Source organism: Onychomys torridus, chromosome 9 (assembly GCF_903995425.1).
Source record: "Onychomys torridus chromosome 9, mOncTor1.1, whole genome shotgun sequence".
Classification (NCBI taxonomy): domain Eukaryota; kingdom Metazoa; phylum Chordata; class Mammalia; order Rodentia; family Cricetidae; genus Onychomys; species Onychomys torridus.
This window is the reverse complement of record NC_050451.1, coordinates 52531979-52543756: the sequence shown is the minus strand read 5'-3', so window position 1 is coordinate 52543756 and position 11778 is coordinate 52531979.

Below are 11778 nucleotides of genomic sequence, written 5' to 3'. Positions count from 1 at the left end.
ACTGACATCCTGGGTCTCTGGGGGGGGGGGGGGGCGTCGGTCTTGGTTTTCTGCCATCCGATTTTCCTTTTCCTGTCTTCGCCCCCATCCCACTCCGCCTGCCGCCGCCTCCGAGCAGTCCGAGTCTGCAGCTCCCTGGCTAGTAGCTCTTTCGCGGAATTTTTTTCTGGGGGTTTCGCCAACTCCAGAGAAACCGCTTTTACTCTCCTAGGTACCCTCAAAGACTTTCTTGAAATCCAGGGGCCTCCTTGGTTTCCCGCATCTCGATACTCCAGGCTAAAAGGGCTGTGGCCTGGGCACTCGAGACCGTCTACCCCTGATGTGTGTGTACTGCGGCTGCTTCTGCAGTTACACCAGCGGCCACACACAGTAGGCACTCAAGAACTGCCGAATGAATGAATGAATGAGCCAATATGGCTTAGACACACCTCACTGTAGAAACCACAGCAGGCGGGACTAGATCCCGGAATTAGACCCACAAATATTTGTGGCACGCCACCCCATGTGGAGTCTCCGCAGAGACGACCTTCGAAAGAGGCAGCAGCTGAGGTTGGGTGTTACAGCCTGTCTTGAGTTACTGAAGGCGTGACAGCAAGTCCGATATCTCTCAAGACCTTTTCTAATCCTAAAACTAGCCGATAAGGCTGACCTCACCGGCGGTGATGAGGTAAATACAGTGAGCTCGGGCTGTGTAATCTTTGATGGAGATACCGGTCTCGTCCTAAGTCCCAGCGCGCGGTGACTGGTGACTAAATTCGCAGATGGCCTCGCTTGCAACGTGCGAGCCGGACATAGCTGAGACGCTGGGAGTATCCAGAGACCTGCAACTTCTCCGAGTTTAAAACCCAATTTTACCTTCCAGGGCCCAGGATAAAATTCATCAGGGCATGTGCTTTAGGCATAAAACAGACTGGCATTTCCCATTTGCCCCGGCCAGGATTCAGCAGCAGTGCTCTAAGGCCGGTGTCCCTTAAAGCCCGGGGTCAAACGCTCCCCCCCCCCACCGCCCCCGCTACTGTGCAAAGCCAGGACTGCCCGCTAAGGGTGGTTCAGCGGGGCGCTGGCCTGGAAGGGGGTGTCCTGAGGCCACCAGGCACCTGCACCAAACTGGAAGTGTATTGTATTCACCATGGAGGCTGATGTTCCTATTGCGGGGAGGAGGATGGAAAGGGGGCGCTAGGCCATTTGCAGGGTTGGGCCTCGCTGCCAGAAATGCTTCCAGAAGATCTCTATGTCAAAGTGTTTCTCCTTGTGAGGGAAGGCTCTTCAAGAAAAGGGAACAGAGTGACAGCGGATCACGCGAGCCCGCTATTTCTGATCTGATCATATCTCAGCTCTAGGGCCAGAGTGTAGTTATGAAGCTTCATGAAAGACCAGCGCAGTGTACTCTTTTCAGCGTCGGGGTTCCCAGAGCTTACAGGTAGGGAACATTGTTTCCAATGCTTGGTTTCATTTCATCTGGTGATAGTTTTGAGTCTGGAGCCAAGGGATGGCACTCCTTTGCGGGCATGCGCCGGCCCCGCAGCTTGGGAGCCATCTGCAGGCTGGACCCCAGGCTGGCTCGCTCACTTCCGTTACTTCACCCTTGCATCGGTGCTTCTTTTTCACCTAGGAGCACGGTCTGCGACTGATCTACGTTGGGCCGTGCGCGGGGGTCGGGTGGGGGAGGCGCCAAAGGACACAGAGTTACGGTGACCCTGTCCCCTTGCAAGAGTTACACTCAGTCCTCGAGAGTAAAAAGCCCGCTGAGTTACAGCAGATACAAAGAGCGGAGCTCTCACAGGCATCCGGCTGCCTGCTACGTCAGTGCTGGCCCAGGACTGTGTCCGTGTGTTGGGTCCGGGGCTGGTCACTCCAGATCCCACCGTGCAAGAGTTGTCCAGCGCTTACCCTCTGCAGGCAATGCAAAAGAGTCAAGGGCACAGGGGCTGCAGCTGGTCACGTGGGGGCATAAACCCAAAGGGGCAAGGGATCCCTGGCTCCTGCAGATTCAAGAGAGCAGAGTCGCATATGCAGGTACCTGAGAGGCGAGTGGGCACAGTGGAATCGACGTGTGGACAACGCAGCAAATGCATCTGCACAAAGTCAGGGCCAAACTCACACAGGCTATGCGTACTAACCCCTTTCTCTGCTCATCTCTTAAGTAACTTCGTTTTCACTTTCCCCACTTCTTCCTTCCCTCTCTCCCTTCTTCCTGCTTCCCTCCTCTTTCCTTCTTCCTCCATCCCTCTCCTCGTTTAGTTCTGTAGTTCTCTAGCCCCGGAAGACATAACGTTTTCAACCCCAAATACACATTAACGAACGGTGGAACAGTTCATAGAAAATGACAAAGGGGACAGGTTTCACAATTCTCTCCTCAAGGAGATTTTTTTCGTTGCTCTTGGGGGCATGGGGAGAGGGAGAGGGACAAAGAGAAGGATTGGAGCCAGCTTGCAGGTCCCCACTTCACCAAGGCAGCAGCAGCAGTAGCTATGAGCTCCAGATACTGAGCAGCCAGCAAGTATAGCAGCCTTTTCAGTCAACAGTGTCGGGGGAGAGCAGGCAGGGAGAGCAGGTCTCCTTCCGATGCTGGCAGCTTCCCCGATAGCCACTCTGAGCAAATGTTTCTTGTTGCTGTTTGCCCCCTGATCTAGGCTGGAGGTAGAAATTATTCCTCCCCTTCTCTGTTTACACTGATCCTTCTGTATCTGATTGACAATTTGCAAGCTGGTTGCTATTGGCTTGCTCCATTCCGCTTCCATACCAGCTCTGTGAAGACCACTGTGAGCTTAGAACAGGGCCATTTCCCAGATGAGGGCTGTCCGGTTGTGCTTACTAGCCATGGAGCAGAAAGCTTGCCTGCCTGGCCTCTCTTGTTCCCTGGTTCTCATATGCCCAGGGGAAGGGTATTACCCCTTCCCCTAAGCTCTCTAACTTCCGGAAGTTTCAGCAGAACTTTTCTCAGTCATACCTTGTCCTGGATACGGAAATCAAATGGGCCAAGAGCAGCTGGAGCCAGCCCAGCCCTACTACTCACTGCGCTCACAGATCATCTCAAGTGACTTCTATTTTTTCTTTCCCTTCATCTTTCTGCTTCCCTCTTCCTTCCCCCTTTCCCCTTCTGACCCCCCCCTTTCGCCATTCCCCTCAATGGGTTCCTCACCTGTATCTAGTTCACAGTTAGCAGCCCCCATCTCCCAACGTTTGCCCTAGGAGTTACTCTTTCAACCCCCAGAAATCTTTTCAAAGCCACTGAAGATACACCCATTGAGGTCCCTAATTCAGAATAACTTTTGAGATGAAAACTAAGAGGTAGGATCTGAGATGTCCCTGTAGGCGTAACTGAGCAGATTAAAGCAGGCAGAGCACAAGAACCTTCACAGAGTCTCACAGGTCACAGCACCAAAGGTCCTCTATAGGGAAAAGCATTTTCTCAGACTATATTGTTCCTAGGTGTGAATAAAGTGGACCCTTGACAACTGCAGACTCTTCCGCAGTAGTGGATTAAATTACTACACTAGAACATCAAAACAATGTTTTCTTAAAGTTCCCCAGATCACACCCCCCTGGTTCCTATGGCACCCCCCCAAAAAAAAAATTAGCGTGCCAGCTCTCCTGTCCCTTTGACTGATTAATCTTGCCTCCCAGTGGATTCTGGGAGATAGCCCAGCAGGAGTTCTGGGTTCTGGCAGCCAAATCCAACTGGCCACTGCTGGTTATGGAAATCTTAATAAATTAGCCAAGCAGTTGGTTCCAGCCAGGTCCAGGGGCTCATCTGTAAGATGAAGGATCTCAAGAAGCCCTGAATGAAGGCCCTTGTTCTCTGCGATCTTCAGGCAGCTCTAAGAGGATCAGCAGAACCCCAGACAGGAACATCTTTTCTACCATAACTTGCTTCCCTCCATTCTGAACAGTTAGTTCTCCCTGAAGGGAGCATGCTGCCACACCGTGGCTTGGAAACACAGGACTTCATTGGTTACATCTAAACTCTTGGATTCTGATAAAGAAATTAACAAATCAGCCAGGTGTGGTGGCGCATGCCTGTAATTCCAGCATTCCGAAGGGAGAGGCAAGAGGATCAAGAATTCAAGGCCAGTCTCAGTGAGTTCAAGATTAGCCTGGACTAAAACTCTGTGGAGAGAGAGAGAGAGAGAGAGAGAGAGAGAGAGAGAGAGAGAGAGAGAGAGAGAGATCATAATGGCTGGGTCAAGGATACATTCTTCATCCTGTCTTTTTCAAAATGCCTAGAAAGAGAGAAAGTGAGTAAAAAACTGCGTAGTAATAACACAGCATGGAAAACAAGTGTTTGCTTAGGTACTTATATCTGAGTCCTTGGTGAGGCGTGTCGGGCTGATGATGACAGTGGTGGCCAGACAGCCTGACAGAGATCTCATCTCAGAGCTCTGTCACCAGCCAGCAATTCCAATGTGAGAGCGAGCGAGCGAGCGAGCGAGCGAGCGAGGGGGATTGTCTTACCGGGTGGACTCAAAAGTACTATTATTTTGTGTTCTGCTTTTTTTTTTTTTATTGAGGTGTACCTCAATATCTGCAGAAAAGTGGGTGCATGCTGGCTGTTTCATGCAGTGACCACACCTTTGTGCTCAGAGTAGGAAGTGTCGTCCTCCCAGTCCCGCTGTTTTAATTGCCTGCCTGGGCCACATTGTGAACTCACAAGTTCTCCTAAAACAAGGCCTTTCACTCTGCTGCCGCCAAGCCTGACAACCTCTGGTGGTTTTACACACACACACACACACACACACACACACACACACACACACACACTTAAATAAAATGGTTACTGAAACACTTGAGCTGTAGCAAAGCTAAAAGATCTGGAACACACTGCAGTGGAGAAGACAGCTTGTACCTCTTAGTTGTCAGGGTGAGGGGGACATTTTGTCAAGAGGAGCCCAGGGGAGGCCTTTGGTTATACAAGAGGCAAAGGAAAAATGGGCTAGCTGTGGGTAAGACAGTTCACCACCGACAGGGGAAGCAGGTAAGGGAAGTACAGGCTCTAGGGTTGGCTAGTAGGGATGGTGTCAGCAGGCTCTGGGTGTGAGGAATTGTCCCTAGCTGTGTGGCACCTGGTCCTGAGGTAATAAGATCAGGTGGATAGTGACCTGGACTGTAGCAGCTCACAAGGAAGTGACTAAGGTTGGGCTTGGGCATGGTTTGCATGTGGAAGGTATGTCACAGGTGAGCTGCCTGTTAGCTCTAGGGATTTGCTAGCCATGGAGGGTCAGCATTCCAGGGTTGACGAAAACCTGGGACTCAAAGCATCTGTATTAATAAAGTGGAAAGCATCATTAATACGCACCCATCTTTGAAACTCTAGGACCTAAAAGAATGCCTGGCACATAGTGGGCACTGGACTGGTAGAAGAGGAAGGTGGGAGGAAACAGTGAACAATGGATGGGCCATGTGGGTAACAAGAGGGTTCCCCCGTGGCCTTGCTTCCCACTGCTGTATTTACTCAGAGCAAATTAAGGAGTGGCCTGGTCCCTCTTTCTGCCATACTTGCTTGTGTGCAGGGTTGTTCTGCAGCCCCTGGCTCTATATTCAGAAAGCTGGCTTTGTGCCAGTCTTAGAAGACCTTTTACAGGTAGACTCCATGGGAAACGTGTCTCTCATTCAACATGTCTGCTTAGACCACTTCAGTTGGCCCTGGAACCATTTGCTCCACCGTTCTGCTGGGTCCAGCAGGGCCTTTGGAAGGGGCATGCTCCCACTGTTTACATCTGAACACGGTGCAGTGAAGCCATGGTGCCCAGGGAAGCTTCTTTGCACACATGTCTGGCACCAGTGCTTGTTCCAGGGCAGGCGAGGCTGGAACTACTGACTAGTCTCTGTGTATAGATTCTCCTCATGGGGTTACTTTCCTTCCAGCATGGCTTCAGAGCAGATGTGACATCTTGCATATCAGCTCAGGATCCAGGAATGAGCATTCCCCCACACAAGGCACAAGCTTCATGGCCTTTGCTGACAGGCTCAGAAGGCACCTGACATAACCTTCCTGGCCAACCCCCTATCAATTGAAGCTGTTCTAAGCCTGGCCAGATTTAGGGAAGGGGCATGGATCCTAAGTCTCCAAATGGAGTGTCACAGAGTTACAGATGCTTATGCCTCTTCAATGGCATGTGAGATGGCAGAGGTCAGAACTCCAAAGGTTGACAGCCCAGAGAGCAGCACTGTGACACCTGAGACGCTTCCCAAGCCCAAGGGCAATGTCAAGGCAAAGGAGTGTGTCTTCCTCCTCTTCACATCTGCCTTCCACACACACTGAACAGCAATGCTACCCTGTGTTATGCCTTTAAAGGGGGTTCAAAGGAGAACAGCAGTTCCATTTTAAGGTGAAGGATATGAGGTATAATATGTGCTCAGAGGCAGAGAGCAATTGGAAGGGGCAGGGTGGACATTACGATAAAGCTGTATTTGGAAAAGAGCCGAAGGAGTCACAGGTCTGTATTTGGAACTGAAATTTACAGGGTTTCTTTTGAGGTGGCTTCTGAGTGCAATTAGAAAAGAACTTAAAGGCAGGTGTTAAAAATGGCTCCTCGGCCCTTCGTTAGTTGCCTTTGGACTGGAGTCACCCTGCTCACCTGACCTGGGGTCTACTAAGTATAATGTTTAAGAAGCACAGGATAGGGTCTTATTTCTGCATGTGAATACATGTTTAAGACACATCCATCCCATCCCATCTCCAAACACCTTTTGATGTGGGGAGGTCTGCTATTATTGCAGATTCTGTAGCTGATGAGGAGGCTGCTGGAGAGAAGTGAGAACAACTGGCTGGGTGGGGAAGAGGTTCCCTGTAAGGCCCGGCCCTCTTGCAGGTGCCAGACTACCATCAGGTTCCCCACAGGACAAGGTTGAATGCAGTCAGGCTGGATCCAATCACGTGTCATCCTCTGTGAGAATAGAATCCTGCCGGGCGGTGGTGGCGCACGCCTTTAATTCCAGCACTTGGGAGGCAGATCTCTGTGAGTTAGAGGCTAGCCTGGGCTACCAAGTGAGTTCCAGGAAAGGCGCAAAACTACACAGAGAAACCCTGTCTTGAAAAACCAAAAAAAAAAAAAAGAAAAAAAAATAGAATCCCCCTTCTGCCCATAATGGAGATGTGAGGATCCTAGCTATCCTCCTGCCTCACATGCCTACTAAAGCTGGAGAAGAAATAAGGAGGGTAGGGTGGGGGGTGGGGGTGGGGAGGAGTTCAGACATTGTAGAACAGAGCACAGGATGCTGAAAGGGGCACTCCAGTGGGGAGCCTTGTGTGCAACAGAGATTTCCAGCTGCAACTGGGGGCGGGGGGCTGGCAACCCACTGAGACAGGGGACTCAGTGAGCTGAGGAGATAGTTCCCAGCTCCAGCAGGACAAAGCCAAGAAAGGAGGCCAACTGAGGCTGGCAGGGGCAGGAGTGGGATCTGAAGTTCTTCTGGAGTACCCGCAGAGAACTGATGCGCGCGCATATGTGTGTGTGTGTGTAAATGCTGAGTCTGTGGAGAGAGCTCTGGGGAAGGCAGGACAACTGTTGGTCTTCTGAACTCTCACCAGGGCCAGAAAGAGTCTGTTCTCACCAGCCTGACTAGAAAGGCCTCCTCAGACATGCAGGTAGCCTGAGGGGTGAGGACAAGGACATACAACCTACAGTCAGGAAAAACATCAATCAATAGAAACAACCAGAAATGACAGGCCTGATGAGTCAGATAACAGTAAAAGAGCTTTTCAAAACCCACCCCAGAAGGAAAGTGGGAATATGAAGAGAGAAGAGAAAGTCTAACACTGACCCCAAGCCAAGCCAGAAAGCTGCAAAAGACATTGTGGGAAATACAAACACATGATACGGGACAGCAGTCGGCTGGGTGCCGCAGGAAGAGATGATAGCAAACCTGGGGTGTGTCAACATGAACTCCCTCCCCTAAAGGAAAAGCAGAGGGGAAAACTAGAAACAAGCAGGAGTAGCCACCCATGAGACAACACCAAGTGTGGAACATAGAAGCAGCCAGCGTCTCAGGAAGGGGAGGGGCTAGAAAACAGGTTTGGAGGAATAGTGGCCAGAGAGCTTCCAAATTGAATAGAAGCCGTTAACACACAGTTCCAAATGGTCCAAGATCCCTGACCAGAGGAGATGGGAAGAAACAACACTGGGCACACCTAACCAGGTGTCTGATGCTAACGGTTTTACATGTTAATTCATTTGTTTTGTGTGCGGATGTGTGCAGGGGTGGGCGCTGCTCATCGCCTGTGCATGTGTGGTGGCTGAGGAGGACACGGGGTGCCCTGTGCTCTTACTGTCCACCTTATTCCCTTGAGACAGGGCCTCCTACTGAATGTGCAGTGAGGCTGGTGGCCAGTAAGCCTCAGCTATCCTCCTTTCTCCACTCTCCACAGTGCTTACAGGGGTTACAGGTTCAGGGGTGTGGTTACCCTCTACTTTTTATGTGGGTGCTGAGAATTTGAACTCAGGCCCTCATGTTTGTACAGCAGGAAGAGGCTCTTTCTTAGCTGCTGAGCCATCTCCTTTGGCCGTTGGTATCTGAAAGGTAGAAAGCACCGAGAGGAAAGCGGAAACCCTACATACAAAGTAAGAGATGGGGCCCCAGCAAGGCCTTGTGGTAGAAGTGATGTCATTCAGAAAGCAATAGAGTAACAGTTTTAACAAAACCCCAAACTCAGACTTCTCAACCCTAAATCATATACCAACCATCTTCTGGGTACTTTTTGAATGACTTTGTTTTGACTCATGGCTTTGAAGGTGGAAGAATCCAAGCTTGGACAGCCACCTCTGACAGGAGCCCCAGCCCATGATATTCCATGGCAGAGGACATCCTATGGCAGATGATATCCCATGACAGATAACATCCTGAGGCAGAGGACATCCCATGCCAGATGACGTAACATGGAAGAGGGCATTCTATGACAGGAAATGTCCCAGGTTAGATGACAACCCATGGCAGAGGATGTCCCGTGGCAGATAACATCTCATGACAGAGGATATCCTGTGGCAAAGGCATCCAATGACAGATGATATCCCATAGCCGAGGCTATCTCATGGTAGAGGATGTCCCATGGCAGACGATATCCCATGGCAGATGATATCTCATGGTAGAGGATGTCCAATGGCAGAGGATGTTCCGTGACAAATGATGTCTCATGGCAAAGGACATTCCATGACAGAGGTGCATGTACAGAGGTGAGTGGCAGATTCAGAAGAGGCAAGACACATGAGTGGCCTCTTCTCTTACCAGATCCTTCTTGTAGTAACTTACCCAGGTTCCTGAGACCTAACCCACTCCCATGAAACAAGTGTCACTCACCCATCGGGGGCAGTATTCCTATGATGGTTTCCTACCACCTCCCCATGCTTTATACTAAAGACCAAGCTTCTAGTACATGAATCTTGGGGGGGACATGACATATCCGATCCCGAGCACCCAGCAAAACTATCCTGTAAGATGAAGACAGACACAAAACCTTTTAACATATGAGAGCTGAGTAAACCTCAACCAGCAGGCAAACACTGCATTAAATGTTGAAGCAAGTTAGTGTTTCAGGCAAAGGATTGCAGTGCCACACAGACATCTGGATCAGCATAAAAGAATGGTAATATAATGTGTTAGCAAACATGAAATATCATTGAAAGGTCATTGTTTAAAAAAAACCCAACTTCCTATGGAATTTAAAACAATATATAAGCAAAATGGTAAAATAACAATAGCACAAAGCCCAAGAAGAGGGGAAGGGAAGCACATGATTGTAAGGCTCTTGAATGTTATGCATAGGTAATGTATAATTTTATTTCATGGGAAACTGTGATCAGAGACATAGACTGTACACTCTAGAGCAACTACTTTAAGAGGTGACAGGTAATTAATGTATACAAAACTGAGCAATAAAAAGTAATAACTAATTTACCTAACACAGGAGTCAAAACTGAGAAACAAGCAAGCAAACAACACAAAACCTGAAAGGGTTGGTGAGAGGACTCTGCTGATAAAAAGCATCAGCTGCGAAAGCCTGACTACCTGAATTCCGTCCCCGGAACCCAGGGTGGAAGGCGAGAACCACTGACTCTTCAAAGTTATCCTCTGAACACAGCATGCACATGTGTGTGCCTGCACTTTCATACACATATATCATACATACACACACATACACACACAAATACACACATCTAGTTTAATTTAAAAACTAAAGAAGGTTGGATAAGTCAAAACAGTAAGATGTTAGATTAAAACACAGCCATATTCATGATCATGTAAATTTTTTTTAAGATTTATTTATTTATTATGTATACAGAAGAGGGCGCCAGATCTCATTACAGATGGTTGTGAGCCACCATGTGGTTGCTGGGAATTGAACTCAGGACCTCTGGAAGAGCAGTCAGTGCTCTTAACCTCTGAGCCATCTCTCCAGCCCCATGTAAAATATTTATGTGCAAAAAAAAAGCAGAAAAATTCAACTAAATAGTCTACAGAAACTGTCTTGAAAAACAAAGCCTTAGATTAATTGGAGAAAGCAGAAGTTCTGACTCTTGCTGGCATGCAATATGACAAGGAAAGACTTAAAGAGATAGAGCAGGCATGAGACTCAAACTCAGGTAGGGCAAAGGCTTTGGAATTCCAAGAGCAGGGAATTAAAATGTCCATCACTATAATGCTGAGAAAACATAAACAGCATTCAATATCAGACAATAACATTAGCAGAAAAATAGTATTTCTAATAAAAAGTTAGAAATGGAAAACACAGACAAGTGTGTCAGCAATTGGTAGGCTGGACACAGTAGAGCTGAGAATCAACAGTCTTGAGAGTATGTCACAGGAGTGTCCTCCACTGAGGGAAAAGGGGAAATGAGTCGGATTGTCCAGGACTGTGGGGAGACCTGCATAATGGGGACAGCAGCGGGAACGGGAAAGAGAATGAAAGTGTCGGAAGCAATGACGTGTGATGACTCCCCGAGCCGAATATCCAGGAGCCCGGAAAACACCAGATCAACAGAAAGACAGCAGAAAACTGCAGAAAACAAAGCACAAGTTAAAAATCATGCAAGTAGCCAAGGAACGATCATTTCATCATAGGAGGGGGGCAGGTACCCTGAGTCTCTTCCGAATCTACACGAGCAAGGAGACAGCGGAAGGGATATTTTAGTGTTGAAAGTAAAAAACACAAAACCAAACCCACCCCCTCAATCCAACCAAACAACAAAGTCCGCCATCTTACAATTCTCTTTCAAGTGCAAAAAAAAAAGGAAGGAAGGAAGGGAGAGAGACAAAGGGGAAGGAAGGGGAAAGAAGGGAGGAAGGGGAAGGAATGAAGGGAGGGAGGGAGGGAGGAAGGGAGGGAGGGAGGAAGGGAGGGAGGGAGGGAGGAAGAGGAAGGAACTTTTTTTTGATAAACAAAAATTGGTTGTGACCTACCCTGAAAGGAATGTTTTGTAAGTCCTTCAGGGTCTACGGATACCCAGGCTCAGTGGTCAAGAGTGATTGCTGCTCTTGAAGACTTCCCAGCACCCACACCCTGTGGCTTACAACCCCCTACTGTACCTCTGGCTCCAGGGAATCTTATGCCTTCTTCTGGTCTCCTGGGGCACTAACACAAACATGCACATGTGCTCTTGTGCATGAGCATACACACACACATACCACCACCACCACAACCACCACCACCACCACCACCACCACCACCATGAATAACAACAACAACAAAACCAAAACTTTATTAAAACATGTTCTTCAGAGATAAATAAGATTCCATAGGTTGGCAATGTGGATCTATATAAAGAAGGTCTTCAAAGGAGGGGG